A 19,662-nucleotide genomic window follows, 5' to 3' on the forward strand; every position below is an offset into this window, starting at 1 on the left:
GGGGAGGAGGGAGGACTGGACTGGGTTAGCTCAGAGGAGGGACAGTCCAGGACTGGACTGGGTTAGCTCAGAGCAGGGACAGTCTAAGGACTGGGAGGGTTAGGGAGGAGGGACAGTCCAAGGACTGGACTGGGTTAGCTCAGAGCAGGGACAGTCCAGGACTGGACTGGGTTAGCTCAGAGCAGGGACAGTCTAAGGACTGGACTGGGTTAGCTCAGAGCAGGGACAGTCTAAGGACTGGACTGGGTTAGCTCAGAGCAGGGACAGTCCAAGGACTGGACTGGGTTAGCTCAGAGCAGGGACAGTCCAAGGACTGGACTGGGTTAGCTCAGAGCAGGGACAGTCTAAGGACTGGACTGGGTTAGGGAAAGAGGGAGGAGGGACAGTCCAAGGACTGGACTGGGTTAGCTCAGAGCAGGGACAGTCTAAGGACTGGACTGGGTTAGCTCAGAGCAGGGACAGTCTAAGGACTGGACTGGGTTAGCTCAGAGCAGGGACAGTCTAAGGACTGGACTGGGTTAGCTCAGAGCAGGGACAGTCTAAGGACTGGACTGGGTTAGCTCAGAGCAGGGACAGTCCAAGGACTGGACTGGGTTAGCTCAGAGCAGGGACAGTCTAAGGACTGGACTGGGTTAGCTCAGAGCAGGGACAGTCCAAGGACTGGACTGGGTTAGCTCAGAGCAGGGACAGTCCAAGGACTGGACTGGGTTAGCTCAGAGCAGGGACAGTCTAAGGACTGGACTGGGTTAGCTCAGAGCAGGGACAGTCCAAGGACTGGACTGGGTTAGCTCAGAGCAGGGACAGTCTAAGGACTGGACTGGGTTAGCTCAGAGCAGGGACAGTCTAAGGACTGGACTGGGTTAGCTCAGAGCAGGGACAGTCCAAGGACTGGACTGGGTTAGCTCAGAGCAGGGACAGTCCAAGGACTGGACTGGGTTAGCTCAGAGCAGGGACAGTCTAAGGACTGGACTGGGTTAGCTCAGAGCAGGGACAGTCCAAGGACTGGACTGGGTTAGCTCAGAGCAGGGACAGTCTAAGGACTGGACTGGGTTAGCTCAGAGCAGGGACAGTCCAAGGACTGGACTGGGTTAGCTCAGAGCAGGGACAGTCCAAGGACTGGACTGGGTTAGCTCAGAGCAGGGACAGTCCAAGGACTGGACTGGGTTAGCTCAGAGCAGGGACAGTCTAAGGACTGGACTGGGTTAGCTCAGAGCAGGGACAGTCCAAGGACTGGACTGGGTTAGCTCAGAGCAGGGACAGTCCAAGGACTGGACTGGGTTAGCTCAGAGCAGGGACAGTCTAAGGACTGGACTGGGTTAGCTCAGAGCAGGGACAGTCCAAGGACTGGACTGGGTTAGCTCAGAGCAGGGACAGTCCAAGGACTGGACTGGGTTAGCTCAGAGCAGGGACAGTCCAAGGACTGGACTGGGTTAGCTCAGAGCAGGGACAGTCCAAGGACTGGACTGGGTTAGCTCGGAGCAGGGACAGTCTAAGGACTGGACTGGGTTAGCTCAGAGCAGGGACAGTCCAAGGACTGGACTGGGTTAGCTCAGAGCAGGGACAGTCCAAGGACTGGACTGGGTTAGCTCAGAGCAGGGACAGTCCAAGGACTGGACTGGGTTAGCTCAGAGCAGGGACAGTCCAAGGACTGGACTGGGTTAGCTCAGAGCAGGGACAGTCCAAGGACTGGACTGGGTTAGCTCAGAGCAGGGACAGTCCAAGGACTGGACTGGGTTAGCTCAGAGCAGGGACAGTCCAAGGACTGGACTGGGTTAGCTCAGAGCAGGGACAGTCCAAGGACTGGACTGGGTTAGCTCAGAGCAGGGACAGTCCAAGGACTGGACTGGGTTAGCTCAGAGCAGGGACAGTCCAAGGACTGGACTGGGTTAGCTCAGAGCAGGGACAGTCCAAGGACTGGACTGGGTTAGCTCAGAGCAGGGACAGTCTAAGGACTGGACTGGGTTAGCTCAGAGCAGGGACAGTCTAAGGACTGGACTGGGTTAGCTCAGAGCTGGGACAGTCCACGGACTGGACTGGGTTAGCTCAGAGCAGGCACAGTCCAAGGACTGGACTGGGTTAGCTCAGAGCAGGGACAGTCCAAGGACTGGACTGGGTTAGCTCAGAGCAGGCACAGTCCAAGGATTGTGCAAATTCCTTACTGGATGTAAAGCATTTGGCCTTGAATTTGAATGCAAACTGTGTTTTAAACCAATCAAATAATTTAAACTCGATACATTACTGTATATGCATTATTTTTGTAATGTTTTAAGGTTAGGTTGTTCTGGTCCAATAAAATGGATTGTTCAACCAAATGACAAATTGGTGTCCTTAACCAGTCTTATTCTGTATTGTTTCATGTTTCCATCCAAAGACACTTACAGTCAAACATGTATTTTACACAAGGGTGGTATTGGGAATCAAACCCACTATCTTAGAGTTGTAAGAGCCATGCTCTACCAACTGAGCGGAGCACGGAGCACATTAGGATTAAGTGCCTTTGCTCGAGGGCACATCAGATGTTTTCCCTTGTTGGCTATTGGAACCATTTAAACTGGAACAACCACCTCAGTAAATCCAACGACCCACAGTTTAGATTAGTATAGACAAAAATGGATGCTAATTATCTTTGAAAAATCACCCAATCAATATACGTGCAAAAAAAGACAGATATTGAAATAAAAGATTTCCACAAAAAAAGGAAACTGCCATAGAGCATGCTGGGAAATATGATAATGATGGGTGTGGTTTTGAGTCAGTGGTTTACTCTACCCAGAGTACAAATGACACAAATCACACTCACCTCTGCTTAGCAACACTGGTTCTTACACCACCAAGTGTTCATTTACAGTGCCTTACGAAAGTATTAAAATAATGTAATGTAATAATAATGTAAGTCCTGAATTAATTAATAATTAACAAACATTATTAGAGAGTCTACCTTTAGTGTTATTGTTTCATTAGGACAGATATGGCCAAAAGTATATGGACACCCTTCAACTTAGTGGATTCGGGCCACACCCGTATATCATTTAGTGACTTTCAACATGGCACCATCACAGGATGCCACCTTTCCAACAAGTCAGTTAGTCAGATTTCTGCCCTGCTAGAGCTGCCCCCTGTCAAGTGTAAGTGCTGTTATTGTGAAGTGGACACGTGTAGGAGCAACAACGGCTCAGCCATGAAGTGGTAGGCCACACAAGCTCACAGAACGGGACAGCAGAGTGCTGAAGTGCGTAGTGAGTAAAAATTGTCTGTCCTCAGTTGCAACACTCACTACCGGGTTCCAAACTGCCTCTGGAAGCAACGTCAGCACAAGAACTGTTCATCGGGAGCTTCATGAAATGGGTTTCCATGGTCGAGCAGCCGCACACAAGCCTAAGATCACCATGCGCAGTGCCAAGCTTTGGCAGGACAGGTGTGAAGCTCGCCGACATTGGACTCTGAAGCAGTAGAAACGAGCTCTCTGGAGTGATGAATCACAACTCACCATTTGACAGTCCGATGGACGAGTCTGGGTTTGGTGGATGCCAGGAGAACGCTACCAGCCCCAATGCATAGTGCCAACTGTAAAGTTTGGTGGAGGAGGAAAAATGGTCTGAGGCTGTTTTGCAATACTACAGCATACAATGACATTCTAGATGATTCTGTGCTTACTACTTTGTGGCAACAGTTTGGGAAGGCCCTTTCCTGGAAAGCCTTCCCAGAAGAGTGGAGGCTGTTATAGCAGCAATGTTCCAACATCTAGTGGAAAGCCTTCCCAGAAGAGTGGAGGCTGTTATAGCAGCAATGTTCCAACATCTAGTGGAAAACCTTCCCAGAAGAGTGGAGGCTGTTATAGCAGCAATGTTCCAACATCTAGTGGAAAGCCTTCCCAGAAGAGTGGAGGCTGTTATAGCAGCAATGTTCCAACATCTAGTGGAAAACCTTCCCAGAAGAGTGGAGGCTGTTATAGCAGCAATGTTCCAACATCTAGTGGAAAGCCTCCCAGAAGAGTGGAGGCTGTTATAGCAGCAATGTTCCAACATCTAGTATAAAGCCTCCCAGAAGAGTGGAGGCTGTTACAGCAGCAATGTTCTAACATCTAGGGACCAACTCAGCAATATTAACATCCCCGTGATTTTGGAATGAGATGTGTCGACCAACAGGTGTCCACATACTTTTGGTCAAATCAAAATCAAATTTTATTTGTCACATGAGCCAAATACAACAGGTGTAGACCGTGAAATGCAGAATACAACAGGTGTAGACCGTGAAATGCAGAATACAACAGGTGTAGACCGTGAAATGCAGAATACAACAGGTGTAGACCGTGAAATGCTGAATACAACAGGTGTAGACCGTGAAATGCTGAATACAACAGGTGTAGACCGTGAAATGCTGAATACAACAGGTGTAGACCGTGAAATGCAAATACAATAGGTGTAGACTGTGAAATGCTGAATACAACAGGTGTAGACCGTGAAATGCTGAATACAACAGGTGTAGACCGTGAAATGCAGAATACAACAGGTGTAGACCGTGAAATGCTGAATACAACAGGTGTAGACCGTGAAATGCTGAATACAACAGGTGTAGACCGTGAAATGCTGAATACAACAGGTGTAGACCGTGAAATGCTGAATACAACAGGTGTAGACCGTGAAATGCTGAATACAACAGGTGTAGACCGTGAAATGCTGAATACAACAGGTGTAGACCGTGAAATGCAGAATACAACAGGTGTAGACCGTGAAATGCAGAATACAACAGGTGTAGACCGTGAAATGCAAATACAACAGCTGAATACAACAGGTGTAGACCGTGAAATGCAGACAACAGGTGTAAAAATGCTGAATACAACAGGTGTAGACCGTGAAATGCTGAATACAACAGGTGTAGACCGTGAAATGCTGAATACAACAGGTGTAGACCGTGAAATGCTGAATACAACAGGTGTGCTGAATACAACAGGTGAAATGCTGAATACAACAGGTGTAGACCGTGAAATGCTGAATACAACAGGTGTAGACCGTGAAATGCTGAATACAACAGGTGTAGACCGTGAAATGCTGAATACAACAGGTGTAGACCGTGAAATGCTGAATACAATAGGTGTAGACCGTGAAATGCAAATACAACAGGTGTAGACCGTGAAATGCTGAATACAACAGGTGTAGACTGTGAAATGCTGAATACAACAGGTGTAGACCGTGAAATGCTGAATACAACAGGTGTAGACCGTGAAATGCAGAATACAACAGGTGTAGACCGTGAAATGCTACAACAGGTGTAATAAATGCAACAACAGGTGTAGACCAACAGTGTAGAAATGCTGGTGTAATACAAATACAACAGGTGCAGAATACAACAGGTGTACCGTGAAATGCTGAATACAACAGGTGTAGACCGTGAAATGCTGTAGAATACAACAGGTGTAGACCGTGAAATGCTGAATACAACAGGTGTAGACCGTGAAATGCAGAATACAACAGGTGTAGACCGTGAAATGCTGAATACAACAGGTGTAGACCGTGAAATGCTGATACAACAGGTGTAGACCGTGAAATGCTGAATACAATAGGTGTAGACCGTGAAATGCTGAATACAACAGGTGTAGACTGTGAAATGCTGAATACAACAGGTGTAGACCGTGAAATGCTGAATACAACAGGTGTAGACCGTGAAATGCTGAATACAACAGGTGTAGACCGTGAAATGCTGAATACAACTATGCAGTTTTTTTTTTTTTTTTACGTGTTATTTCTTACATTAGTACCCCAGGTCATCTTACGTTTCATTACATACAGTCGAGAAGAATTACTGAATATACAGTGCCTTGCGAAAGTATTCGGCCCCCTTGAACTTTGCGACCTTTTGCATTTCAGGCTTCAAACATAAAGATATAAAACTGTATTTTTTTGTGAAGAATCAACAACAAGTGGGACACAATCATGAAGTGGAACGACATTTATTGGATATTTCAAACTTTTTTAACAAATCAAAAACTGAAAAATTGGGCGTGCAAAATTATTCAGCCCCCTTAAGTTAATACTTTGTAGCGCCACCTTTTGATGCGATAACAGCTGTAAGTCGCTTGGGGTATGTCTCTATCAGTTTTGCACATCGAGAGACTGACATTTTTTCCCATTCCTCCTTGCAAAACAGCTCGAGCTCAGTGAGGTTGGATGGAGAGCATTTGTGAACAGCAGTTTTCAGTTCTTTCCACAGATTCTCGATTGGATTTAGGTCTGGACTTTGACTTGGCCATTCTAACACCTGGATATGTTTATTTTTGAACCATTCCATTGTAGATTTTGCTTTATGTTTTGGATCATTGTCTTGTTGGAAGACAAATCTCCGTCCCAGTCTCAGGTCTTTTGCAGACTCCATCAGGTTTTCTTCCAGAATGGTCCTGTATTTGGCTCCATCCATCTTCCCATCAATTTTAACCAACCTCCCTGTCCCTGCTGAAGAAAAGCAGGCCCAAACCATGATGCTGCCACCACCATGTTTGACAGTGGGGATGGTGTGTTCAGGGTGATGAGCTGTGTTGCTTTTATGCCAAACATAACGTTTTGCATTGTTGCTAAAAAGTTCAATATACGTTTGATTGTTTCTCCAAGCATCGCGCCGACAGAAACAAACACCTTTCTGGTAAGAAGAGGGGCGGGGGAGTATGCCTTATGGCTAACGAGACATGGTGTGATCACAGAAGCATACAGGAACTCAAATCCTTCTGTTCACCTGATTTAGAATTCCTCACAATCAAATGCAGACCGCATTATCTACCAAGAGAATTCTCTTCGATTATAATCACAGCCGTATATATATATTCGCAAGCAGACACATCGCTCTGAACAAACTTTATTTGACTCTTTGCAAACTGGAATCCATACATCCTGAGGCTGCATTCATTGTAGCTGGGGATTTTAACAAGGCTAATCTGAAAACAAGACTCCCTAAAATGTATCAGCATTTCGATTGCGCCACCAGGGCTGGCAAAACCTTGGATCACTGTTATTCTAACTTCCGCGACGCAAATAAGGCCCTGCCCCGCCCCCCTTTCGGAAAAGCTGACCACGACTCCATTTTGCTGATACCTGCCTACAGACAGAAACTGAAACAAGAAGCTCCCACGCTGAGGTCTGTCCAACGCTGGTCCGACCAAGCTGACTCCACACTCCAAGACTGCTTCCATCACGTGGACTGGGACATGTTTCGTATTGCGTCAGGCAACAACATTGACGAATACGCTGATTCGGTGTGCGAGTTCATTAGAATGTGCGTTGAAGATGTCGTTCCCATAGCAACGATTACAACATTCCCTAACCAGAAACCGTGGATTGATGGCAGCATTCGCGTGAAACTGAAAGCGTGAACCACTGCTTTTAATCAGGGCAAGGTGACTGGTAATATGACCGAATACAAACAGTGCAGCTATTCCCTCCGTAAGGCTATCAAACAAGCTAAGCGTCAGCATAGAGACAAAGTAGAATCTCAATTCAACGGCTCAGACACAAGAGGTATGTGGCAGGGTCTACAGTCAATCACCGACTATAAGAAGAAATCCAGCTCAGTCACGGACCAGGATGTCTTGCTCCCAGGCAGACTAAATAACTTTTTTGCCCGCTTTGAGGACAATACAGTGCCACTGACATGGCCTGCAACGGAAACATGCGCTCTGCCCTTCACTGCAGCCGAGGTGAGGAAAACATTTAAACGTGTTAACCCTCGCAAGGCTGCAGGCCAAGACGGCATCCCCAGCCGCGCCCTCAGAGCATGCGCAGACCAGCTGGCTGGTGTGTTTACGGACATATTCAATCAATCCCTATACCAGTCTGCTGTTCCCACCAGGGCCACCATTGTTCCTGTTCCCAAGAAAGCTAAGGTAACTGAGTTAAATGACTACCGCCCCGTAGCACTCACTTCCGTCATCATGAAGCGCTTTGAGAGACTAGTCAAGGACCATATCACCTTCACCCTACCTGACACCCTAGACCCACTCCAATTTGCTTACCGCCCAAATAGGTCCACAGACGACGCAATCTCAACCACACTGCACACTGCACACTGCCCTAACTCATCTGGACAAGAGGAATACCTATGTGAGAATGTTGTTCATCGACTACAGCTCGGCATTTAACACCATAGTACCCTCCAAGCTCGTCATCAAGCTCGAGACCCTGGGTCTCGACCCCGCCCTGTGCAACTGGGTACTGGACTTCCTGATGGGCCGCCCCCATGTGGTGTGGGTAGGCAACAACATCTCCACTCCGTTGATCCTCAACACTGGGGCCCCACAAGGGTGCGTTCTGAGCCCTCTCCTGTACTCAATGTGGTACCGGTACTGAGTCAATGTGGTACCGGTACTGAGTCAATGAGGTACCGGTACTGAGTCAATGTGGTACAGGTACTGAGTCAATGAGGTACCGGTACTGAGTCAATGTGGTACCGGTACTGAGTCAATGAGGTACCGGTACTGAGTCAATGTGGTACCGGTACTGAGTCAATGTGCGGGGATACAGGTTAGTCGAGGTCATTTGTACATGTAGGTAGGGGTAAAGTGACTATGCATAGATAACAGCAAGTAGCAGCAGTGTACAAAACAAAATGGAGGGAGGGGGTCAATGTAACAGTCCGGTGAACCATTTGATTGGATGTTCAACAGTCTGATGCCCTGGGGGTAGAAGCTGTTCAGCAGTCTAATGGCTTGGGGATAGAAGCTGTTCAGCAGTCTGATGGCTTGGGGGTAGAAGCTGTTCAGCAGTCTGATGGCTTGGGGGTAGAAGCTGTTCAGCAGTCTGATGGCTTGGGGGTAGAAGCTGTTCAGCAGTCTGATGGCTTGGGGGTAGAAGCTGTTCAGCAGTCTGATGGCTTGGGGGTAGAAGCTGTTCAGCAGTCTTATGGCTTGGGGTAGAAGCTGTTCAGCAGTCTGATGGCTTGGGGATAGAAGCTGTTCAGCAGTCTGATGGCTTGGGGTAGAAGCTGTTCAGCAGTCTGATGGCTTGGGGGTAGAAGCTGTTCAGGGGGTAGAAGCTGTTCAGCAGTCTGAGTCTGATGGCTTGGGGGTAGAAGCTGTTCAGCAGTCTGATGGCTTGGGGTAGAAGCTGTTCAGCAGTCTGATGGCTTGGGGGCTAGAAGCTGTTCAGCAGTCTGATGGCTTGGGGGTAGAAGCTGTTCAGCAGTCTGATGGCTTGGGGGTAGAATCTGTTCAGCAGTCTGATGGCTTGGGGGTAGAAGCTGTTCAGCAGTCTGATGGCTTGGGGGTAGAAGCTGTTCAGCAGTCTGATGGCTTGGGGGTAGAAGCTGTTCAGCAGTCTGATGGCTTGGGGGTAGAAGCTGTTCAGCAGTCTGATGGCTTGGGGTAGAAGCTGTTCAGCAGTCAGCAGTCTGATGGCTTGGGGGTAGAAGCTATTCAGCAGTCTAATGACTTGGGGGTAGAAGCTGTTCAGCAGTCTAATGGCTTGGGGTAGAAGCTGTTCAGCAGTCTGGTGGCTTGGGGGTAGAAGCTGTTCAGCAGTCTGATGGCTTGGGGGTAGAAGCTGTTCAGCAGTCTGATGGCTTGGGGGTAGAAGCTGTTCAGCAGTCTGATGGCTTGGGGATAGAAGCTGTTCAGCAGTCTGATGGCCTTGGGGGTAGAAGCTGTTCAGCAGTCTGATGGCTTGGGGGTAGAAGCTGTTCAGCAGTCTGATGGCTTGGGGGTAGAAGCTGTTCAGCAGTCTGATGGCTTGGGGGTAGAAGCTGTTCAGCAGTCTGATGGCTTGGGGGTAGAAGCTGTTCAGCAGTCTGATGGCTTGGGGGTAGAAGCTGTTCAACAGTCTGATGGCTTGGGGGTAGAAGCTGTTCAGCAGTCTGATGGCCTGGTGGTAGAAGCTGTTCAGCAGTCTGATGGCTTGGGGGTAGAAGCTGTTCAGCAGTCTGATGGCCTTGGGGTAGAAGCTGTTCAGCAGTCTGATGGCCCCGGTTGGGGTAGCAGAGAGGACTGTCTATGACTTGGGCTGTTCAGCAGTCTGATGGCTTGGGTCCTGGATGGCAGAAGCTGTTCAGCAGTCTGATGGCTTGGGGCAGTGATGCAAGCTGTTCAGCAGTCTGATGGCTTGGGGGATCATGTAGAAGCTGTTCAGCAGTCTGATGGCTTGCCCTAAGCTGTTCAGCAGTCTGATGGCTTGGGAGCTTGCTGTAGAATGACCACAGCTGTTATTATGAATCTTATTTAATAAATTATATATTTAAGCAAATTGATGTGTAAATGTCTAAAGATTTTGTTTGAATATTTTAAAAAATAAAATGGTAGCAAAGGTGTTTTAGATATTTAGTTAGTTCAGCAGTCTGATGGCTTGGGAAAGAAGTGACAGGAGTAACATGTTCAGCAGTCTTGATGGCAGAATATTACATTAGGAATTGTGGTTTTGAATTGACTGTTCAATTTGAGATGTCTGATGGCTTGGGGGTTTTGTAGTTAAGAATTGAAGTAAATTGCTGTCCACACAGGATCTGATGGCTTGTTGGGTCTCCAGAATGCATGTTCAGCAGTCCCACCAGTGATGAGGTCTCCAGGATGGTTCAGAAGCTGTTACAGGAGCCTTTTTCATGGCTCACCTAGACTTGTGTGAGGTCCCAGGATGTTGTTCATGGCTACCACTTGCCCCACCAGTGTGAGGTCTCCAGGATAGCAGAGAGGACTGTCTATGATGTTGTTCATGGTGACTGGAGTACCTGACAATTTTTCATGGGCCTTCCTCTGATGTTGTTCACCGCCTGGTACATGAGGTCCTGGATGGCAGGAATCTTGGCCCTAGTAATCTATTCCAGGATGTTGTTCATGGCTCACCCAGCCCTAGCAGCAGTACCCTCTGTTGTTCAGCGCATTACGGCCCTCAGAGTACCCACCAGTGAGGGCCGGATGTTGTTCATGGCTTGCCATACCAGTGGGGATGATGGCTCACCCACCAGTAGCAGCAGTCCCAGGATGATCTCCAGGATGGTGCAGCTGTAGAACCCACCAGTGTTTGAGGATCTGCCCTAGGCACCCATGCCAAATCTTTTCAGTCACCTGAAGGGCAGTAACCAGTGTTGGGCGGATGTTGTTCATGGCTCACCCAGCCCTCAGCAGTACCCACCAGTCTTGGTGTTTTTGGATCATGTATATCATGGCTAAGCCCTGCACAGTACCCAGGTCTCCGGATGTTGTTCATGGCTCAAGCCCTAGCACACATCAGCTTGCTGCTAGGTCTCCAGGATGTTGTTCATGGCTCACCCAGCCCTGACCCCACAGTTTGAGGTCTCCAGGATGTTGTTCATGGCTCACCCAGCCCTAGCAGCAGTACCCATTGTTATTATGAATCTTATTTAATAAAATATATATTTAAGCAATGTTGTTCATTGCCCTATGTGTAAATGCTACATAAAGTGTTGTTTTGTTTGAATATTTTGAAATGTTGTTCATAAAATGTGTAGCAAATGGTGTTTTAGATATTTGAGTTCCAGTTAAAGCCCTAGCAGTAACCAGTGTGGCATTCTGGCCGTGAGCCCTGGCAGTAGTTGGCTTGGATGTTGAAATGAAGCCCTGCAGCAGTAAGTAACTAACATTCAGGGAATTGGTCTCCAGATGTTGTTCATGGCTCAAGCCCTAGCAGCAGTAATTATGTGATTGTTCATGGCTCAGCCCTAATATTACATTAGGAATTGTGGTTTTGAATTGACTGAGATTTGGAATTTGAGATGGAATTTAATTGTTGTTGAACTGTTGAGGAAAACCCAGCCCTATTACCCATGTTGAGGTTTGTGTAGTTAAGCAATTTGAGGTAGGATGTTGACTCCAGCCCTGACATCCCACCACAGGATGTTGTTCATGGCTCACCCAGCCCTAGCAGCAGTACCCACCAGTGTTGAGGTCTCCAGGATGTTGTTCATGGCTCACCCAGCCCTAGCAGCAGTACCCACCAGTGTTGAGGTCTCCAGGATGTTGTTCATGGCTCACCCAGCCCTAGCAGCAGTACCCACCAGTGTTGAGGTCTCCAGGATGTTGTTCATGGCTCACCCAGCCCTAGCAGCAGTACCCACCAGTGTTGAGGTCTCCAGGATGTTGTTCATGGCTCACCCAGCCCTAGCAGCAGTACCCACCAGTGTTGAGGTCTCCAGGATGTTGTTCATGGCTCACCCAGCCCTAGCAGCAGTACCCACCAGTGTTGAGGTCTCCAGGATGTTGTTCATGGCTCACCCAGCCCTAGCAGCAGTACCCACCAGTGTTGAGGTCTCCAGGATGTTGTTCATGGCTCACCCAGCCCTAGCAGCAGTACCCACCAGTGTTGAGGTCTCCAGGATGTTGTTCATGGCTCACCCAGCCCTAGCAGCAGTACCCACCAGTGTTGAGGTCTCCAGGATGTTGTTCATGGCTCACCCAGCCCTAGCAGCAGTACCCACCAGTGTTGAGGTCTCCAGGATGTTGTTCATGGCTCACCCAGCCCTAGCAGCAGTACCCACCAGTGTTGAGGTCTCCAGGATGTTGTTCATGGCTCACCCAGCCCTAGCAGCAGTACCCACCAGTGTTGAGGTCTCCAGGATGTTGTTCATGGCTCACCCAGCCCTAGCAGCAGTACCCACCAGTGTTGAGGTCTCCAGGATGTTGTTCATGGCTCACCCAGCCCTAGCAGCAGTACCCACCAGTGTTGAGGTCTCCAGGATGTTGTTCATGGCTCACCCAGCCCTACCCACCAGTGTTGAGGTCTCCTGGATGTTGTTCATGGCTCACCCAGCCCTAGCAGCAGTACCACCAGTGTTGAGGTCTCCAGGATGTTGTTCATGGCTCACCCAGCCCTAGCAGCAGTACCCACCAGTGTTGAGGTCTCCAGGATGTTGTTCATGGCTCACCCAGCCCTAGCAGCAGTACCCACCAGTGTTGAGGTCTCCAGGATGTTGTTCATGGCTCACCCAGCCCTAGCAGCAGTACCCACCAGTGTTGAGGTCTCCAGGATGTTGTTCATGGCTCACCCAGCCCTAGCAGCAGTACCCACCAGTGTTGAGGTCTCCAGGATGTTGTTCATGGCTCACCCAGCCCTAGCAGCAGTACCCACCAGTGTTGAGGTCTCCAGGATGTTGTTCATGGCTCACCCAGCCCTAGCAGCAGTACCCACCAGTGTTAAGGTCTCCAGGATGTTGTTCATCCTCAGCAGTACCCACCAGTGTTAGGTCTCCATGCCTCCAGGATGTTGTTCATGGCTCCCATGTAGAAGATGAGACGGAGCTGAGTGATGGACATGGTGACCAGAGAGAGGATGAAGAGAGGGCTGCTGATGCTCTGCATGAACGACTGGGCTGCAAGAGAGAAAGGGTTCGGAATGAGAGAGAGAGAGAGGGGGGAGAGAGAGGTGATTCCAAAAGCCATATGTAGCTATGGAAGGTTTTTCACATGGCTGAAGTCATCTGTGTAAATGGTGGGCCTGTATGTAATGAGAGCACAAATAAAAACACCGGAACTAATTTAGGCTTTCCTCAACCAAGGGGCTGAATACTTAAGCAATGACTATATATGTATATTTATACTTTTTGTTATCTTCAAATGTTGGAATTTGTCTTCCAGTTTGACAGTACAAAGTATTTTGGGTAAAAAATAAAGACAATTAAATACATTTTAATTCCACTTTTTTTTATTTTTTATATAGGCCTATTGGAAATGTGTTTTATTTTTGCGTCGCCTTCTAACTTTAATGTTATTTCGACAGAGGCAATGACCTGTCCATCGATTAAACAGGACCATGTTTGAAACACAAGTGGTTCTGAGCTTATGTCAATAGTTACACAGGTGATAATTGGGGTGAGCATATTTTCTTTGTTTAATGTGCTGTATGTATACTGTGTTATATTGCAAGTAATCTGTGTTGCGTTATGTTGACAGGAAGTTGGTTGAAGTTTGTCGAGTTGTCAGAACATTGTGTAATGTTGTATGAATCTTCAGTGAAGGTTGTCTGAACGTTGGGTCCTTACATTCCTCCTTGGGTTTTCTGCTGACCTCCAGGTCCATGGTTGAGAGACAGAGTTTGTGTCCTTCCTTAGTGGCCAGCTCTCTCTGCTTCAGACTGTTGCCCACACTCAGACGCTTCCCCACCGTGGTCACCTGATGGTAGAACTGCTTCCCTGTGATCTTATGGTCAAAACCCAGCCAACTGAACTTTACCTTCACACTAGGGAGGAAGAGGGGGACAGGGAGAGGGGAGGGAGAAAGGATGAAGGGGAGGTGGTGAGAGAGAGAGAGGGAGGGGTTCATGTAACACAGTAACAGAGAGGGGTTCATGTAACAGAGAGGGGTTCATGTAACACAGTAACAGAGGGGTTCATGTAACAGAGAGGGGTTCATGTAACACAGTAACAGAGGGGGGGTCATGTAACAGAGAGGGGTTCATGTAACACAGTAACAGAGAGGGGTTCATGTAACAGAGAGGGGTTCATGTAACACAGTAACAGAGAGGGGTTCATGTAACAGAGAGGGGTTCATGTAACACAGTAACAGAGAGGGGTTCATGTAACAGAGAGGGGTTCATGTAACACAGTAACAGAGGGGGGGTCATGTAACAGAGAGGGGTTCATGTAACAGAGAGGGGTTCATGTGACAGAGAGGGGTTCATGTAACAGAGAGGGGTTCATGTAACACAGTAACAGAGAGGGGTTCATGTAACAGAGAGGGGTTCATGTAACACAGTAACAGAGAGGGGTTCATGTAACAGAGAGGGGTTCATGTAACAGAGAGGGGTTCATGTAACACAGTAACAGAGAGGGGTTCATGTAACACAGTAACAGAGAGGGGTTCATGTAACACAGTAACAGAGAGGGGTTCATGTAACAGAGAGGGGTTCATGTAACAGAGAGGGGTTCATGTAACAGAGAGGGGTTCATGTAACAGAGAGGGGTTCATGTAACAGAGAGGGGTTCATGTAACAGAGAGGGGTTCATGTAACACAGTAACACAGCTGGTTGTCCGTACAGTTAAACATTCCTGATCTTTGACCTATGACCTTTAACCTGGTGGAAACTAGATGTGTGCGGTGTGCACCTGTAGTCCATGTCCTCGGGGCCAGGGAAGGGTTCCAGGGGCCAGTTGAAGAAGCAGTTGAAGAAGACGAGGCCAGAACACGCTGCCCAGACAACCATGATGGTGATGAAGGTCACACCAAGGTCATAGATCACCTAGGACACAACAACAAAGATGATCAACTACATTACAGTTTCTTAAAGATGTTTCAGATACTTTTGGTGCGTGTGTGTAAACGTGCCTGTGTGTGTTACCTTGACTCCAGGGAAGGTGACAGCAGAGGAGGCATAGGAGCCGATCATCAGAGCAATGAATGTAGAACGCAGATTACCAAACATGTTAGGGAGCTGGAGAGAGAGAGAGACAGAGAGAGAGAGAGACAGAGACAGAGAGAGAGAGACAAGAATGAAACTGATGGCTATCGTTATTCAGATGCAAAGTCAAGTTTCTTTGAGGCGTTACTATTACATCTACCAACCAGGGATCACAAATCAACTTTTTGATACATTTTTAGGACTACAAATGTACAGGCTGAGAATGTAACACTTTGTATACCACATTAGGAGAATTCAGTGAGAGAGACAGAGAGAGAGAGACAGAGAGAGAGAGAGACAGAGAGAGAGAGAGACAGAGAGAGAGAGACAGAGAGAGAGACAGAGAGACAGAGAGACAGAGAGACAGAGAGACAGAGAGAGAGAGAGAGAGAGAGAGAGACAGAGAGAGAGACAGAGAGAGAGACAGAGAGAGAGAGAGAGAGACAGAGAGAGAGAGAGAGACAGAGAGAGAGAGAGAGAGACAGAGAGAGAGAGAGAGAGAGAGAGAGAGAGAGAGAGACAGAGAGAGAGAGACAGAGAGAGACAGAGACAGAGAGAGAGAGAGAGAGACAGAGAGAGAGAGACAGAGAGAGAGAGTCAATTTAAACGAATAACTTTATTTTTCCAGTCTTTTGGGTTGTGAAAGACTCCTGTCTAAACTGGTCTCTCTGAGGGTCCGAAAGAAACGCAAGGAAAAAGAGTCCATATTTTGTTTTTTAAACAAATACTGGGACTATATTCTTGGTGCTGTGAAAGACGATAGGAGGAGCAAGAGGCGGTGGATCTCTAGTGACACAGTGTTGACAGATCTCTAGTAATGTAACACAGAGTTGACAGATCTCTAGTAATGTAACACAGCGTTGACAGATCTCTAGTGATGTAACACAGCGTTGACAGATCTCTAGTGATGTAACACAGCTTTGACAGACCTCTAGTGATGTAACACAGCGTTGACAGATCTCTAGTAATGTAACACAGCGTTGACAGATCTCTAGTGATGTAACACAGTGTTGACAGATCTCTAGTGATGTAACACAGCGTTGACAGATCTCTAGTGATGTAACACAGCGTTGACAGATCTCTAGTGATGTAACACAGCGTTGACAGACCTCTAGTGATGTAACACAGAGTTGACAGATCTCTAGTAATGCAACACAGCGTTGACAGATCTCTAGTGATGTAACACAGCGTTGACAGTTCTCTAGTAATGTAACACAGCGTTGACAGACCTCTAGTGATGTAACACAGAGTTGACAGATCTCTAGTGATGTAACACAGCGTTGACAGATCTCTAGTGATGTAACACAGCGTTGACAGATCTCTAGTGATGTAACACAGCGTTGACAGATCTCTAGTGATGTAACACAGCGTTGACAGACCTCTAGTGATGTAACACAGAGTTGACAGATCTCTAGTAATGCAACACAGCGTTGACAGATCTCTAGTGATGTAACACAGCGTTGACAGTTCTCTAGTAATGTAACACAGCGTTGACAGACCTCTAGTGAAGTAACACAGAGTTGACAGATCTCTAGTGATGTAACACAGCGTTGACAGACCTCTAGTGATGTAACACAGAGTTGACAGATCTCTAGTAATGCAACACAGCGTTGACAGATCTCTAGTGATGTAACACAGCGTTGACAGATCTCTAGTAATGTAACACAGCGTTGACAGACCTCTAGTGATGTAACACAGCGTTGACAGATCTCTAGATAGATCTCTAGGACTCTGTTGTTTATGCCTAAAACACCCTTTCAAAAATAAACATGCAGTAACTGCAGTTGAGTAAAATATTTTCCAATATTGTTTTGTAAGGGCAGTCTGAATTAGTCAATATTGTTTTGTACGGGCAGTCTGAATTAGTCAATATTGGTTTGTACGGGCAGTCTGAATTAGTCAATATTGTTGTGTACGGGCAGTCTGAATTAGTCAATATTGTTTTGTAAGGGCAGTCTGAATTAGTCAATATTGTTGTGTACGGGCAGTGTGAATTAGTCAATATTGTTGTGTACGGGCAGTCTGAATTAGTCAATATTGTTTTGTAAGGGCAGTCTGAATTAGTCAATATTGTTTTGTAAGGGCAGTCTGAATTAGTCAATACTTGTTTTGTAAGGGCAGTCTGAATTAGTCAACGCTAATACATAAATCTGTAAATAATGTGGACATTTTTTGATGAGACAATCCATTTGACATCCCACTATACTTAACAGAAACTAAAGGGATGCTGCTAACCAGCTAACCAGTGCAGCACAAACAATTATGAATTATTCCACCAAAAGCTAGTTGGCTACTGTAGCTAAATTACAGTGGCCTTCAGAAAGTATTCATACCCCTTGACATGTTGTTGTGTTACAGCCTGAATTTAACATGGATTAAATACCCCATAATGAATTTAACATGGATTAAATACCCCATAATGAATTTAACATGGATTAAATACCCCATAATGAATTTAACATGGATTAAATACCCCATAATGAATTTAACATGGATTAAATACCCCATAATGAATTTAACATGGATTAAATACCCTTAATGAATTTAACATGGATTAAATACCCCATAATGAATTTAACATGGATTAAATACCCCATAATGAATTTAACATGGATTAAATACCCCATAATGAATTTAACATGGATTAAATACCCCATAATGAATTTAACAAGGATTAAATACCCCATGATGAATTTAACATGGATTAAATACCCCATGATGAATTTAACATGGATTAAATACCCCATGATGAATTTAACATGGATTAAATACCCCATGATGAATTTAACATGGATTAAATACCCCATAATGAATATAACATGGATTAAATACCCCATAATGAATATAACATGGATTAAATACCCCATAATGAATTTAACATGGATTAAATACCCCATAATGAATTTAACAAGGATTAAATACCCCATAATGAATTTAACATGGATTAAATACCCCATGATGAATTTAACATGGATTAAATACCCCATGATGAATTTAACATGGATTAAATACCCCATGATGAATTTAACATGGATTAAATACCCCATAATGAATATAACATGGATTAAATACCCCATAATGAATATAACATGGATTAAATACCCCATAATGAATTTAACATGGATTAAATACCCCATAATGAATTTAACATGGATTAAATACCCCATAATGAATTTAACATGGATTAAATACACCATAATGAATTTAACATGGATTAAATACCCCATAATGAATTTAACATGGATTAAATACCCCATAATGAATTTAACATGGATTAAATACCCCATAATGAATATAACATGGATTAAATACCCCATAATGAATATAACATGGATTAAATACCCCATAATGAATTTAACATGGATTAAAGACCCCATAATGAATTTAACATGGATTACATTGAGATGTTGTGTCACTGGCCTCTCTACACACAATACCCCATAATGTCAAGGTGGAATTATGTTTTTATTTGTTTTAATTACAAATTAATTTAAAAAATGTAAAGCTGAAATGTCTTGAGTTAATATGTATTCAAACCCTTTGTTATGGCAAATCTAAATAAGTTCAGGAGTAAACATTTGCTTAACAAGTCACATAATAAGTTGCATGGAGTCACTCTGTGTTCAATAATCATGTTTATCATGATTTCTGAATGACTACCTCATCTCTGTACCCCACACATACAGATAATTGTAAGGTCCCTCAGTCAAGCAGTGAATTTCAAACACAGATTCAACCACAAACACCAGGGAGGTTTTCCAATGCCTTGCAAAGAAGGGCACCTATTGGTAGATGGGTAAAATAAAAAGCAGACATTGAACATCCCTTTGAACATGGTGAAGTCATTCATTACACTTTGGATGGTGTATCAATACATCCAGTCACTACAAAGATACAGGCTTCCTTCCTAACTCAGTTGCCAGGGAGGAAGGAAATCACACGGGATTTCACCATGAGGCCAATGGTGACTTTAAAACAGTTAAAACTGAGGATGGGATCAACAACTGTCACGCCCTGACCACTAACACCTCTCTCAGAGCCTTCACAGTCAGCCCACTAACACCTCTCTAAGAGCCTTCACAGTCAGCCCACTAACACCTCTCTCAGAGCCTTCACAGTCAGCCCACTAACACCTCTCTCAGAGCCTTCAGTCAGCCCACTAACACCTCTCTCAGAGCCTTCACAGTCAGCCCACTAACACCTCTCTCAGAGCCTTCACAGTCAGCCCACTAACACCTCTCTGAGCCTTCACAGTCAGCCCACTAACACCTCTCTCAGAGCCTTCACAGTCAGCCCACTAACACCTCTCTCAGAGCCTTCACAGTCAGCCCACTAACACCTCTC

The 19,662-nt window shown here is 46.0% G+C and overlaps 1 pseudogene; it reads right to left on the bottom strand.

Annotated features, from left to right (window-relative positions):
• The window catches only part of LOC135543983 (large neutral amino acids transporter small subunit 4-like), a 57,325-nt pseudogene that overhangs the window by 6,504 nt on the left and 31,159 nt on the right, over nucleotides 1-19,662 (bottom strand).

Source organism: Oncorhynchus masou, chromosome 8 (genome assembly GCF_036934945.1).
Source record: "Oncorhynchus masou masou isolate Uvic2021 chromosome 8, UVic_Omas_1.1, whole genome shotgun sequence".
NCBI lineage: Eukaryota > Metazoa > Chordata > Actinopteri > Salmoniformes > Salmonidae > Oncorhynchus > Oncorhynchus masou.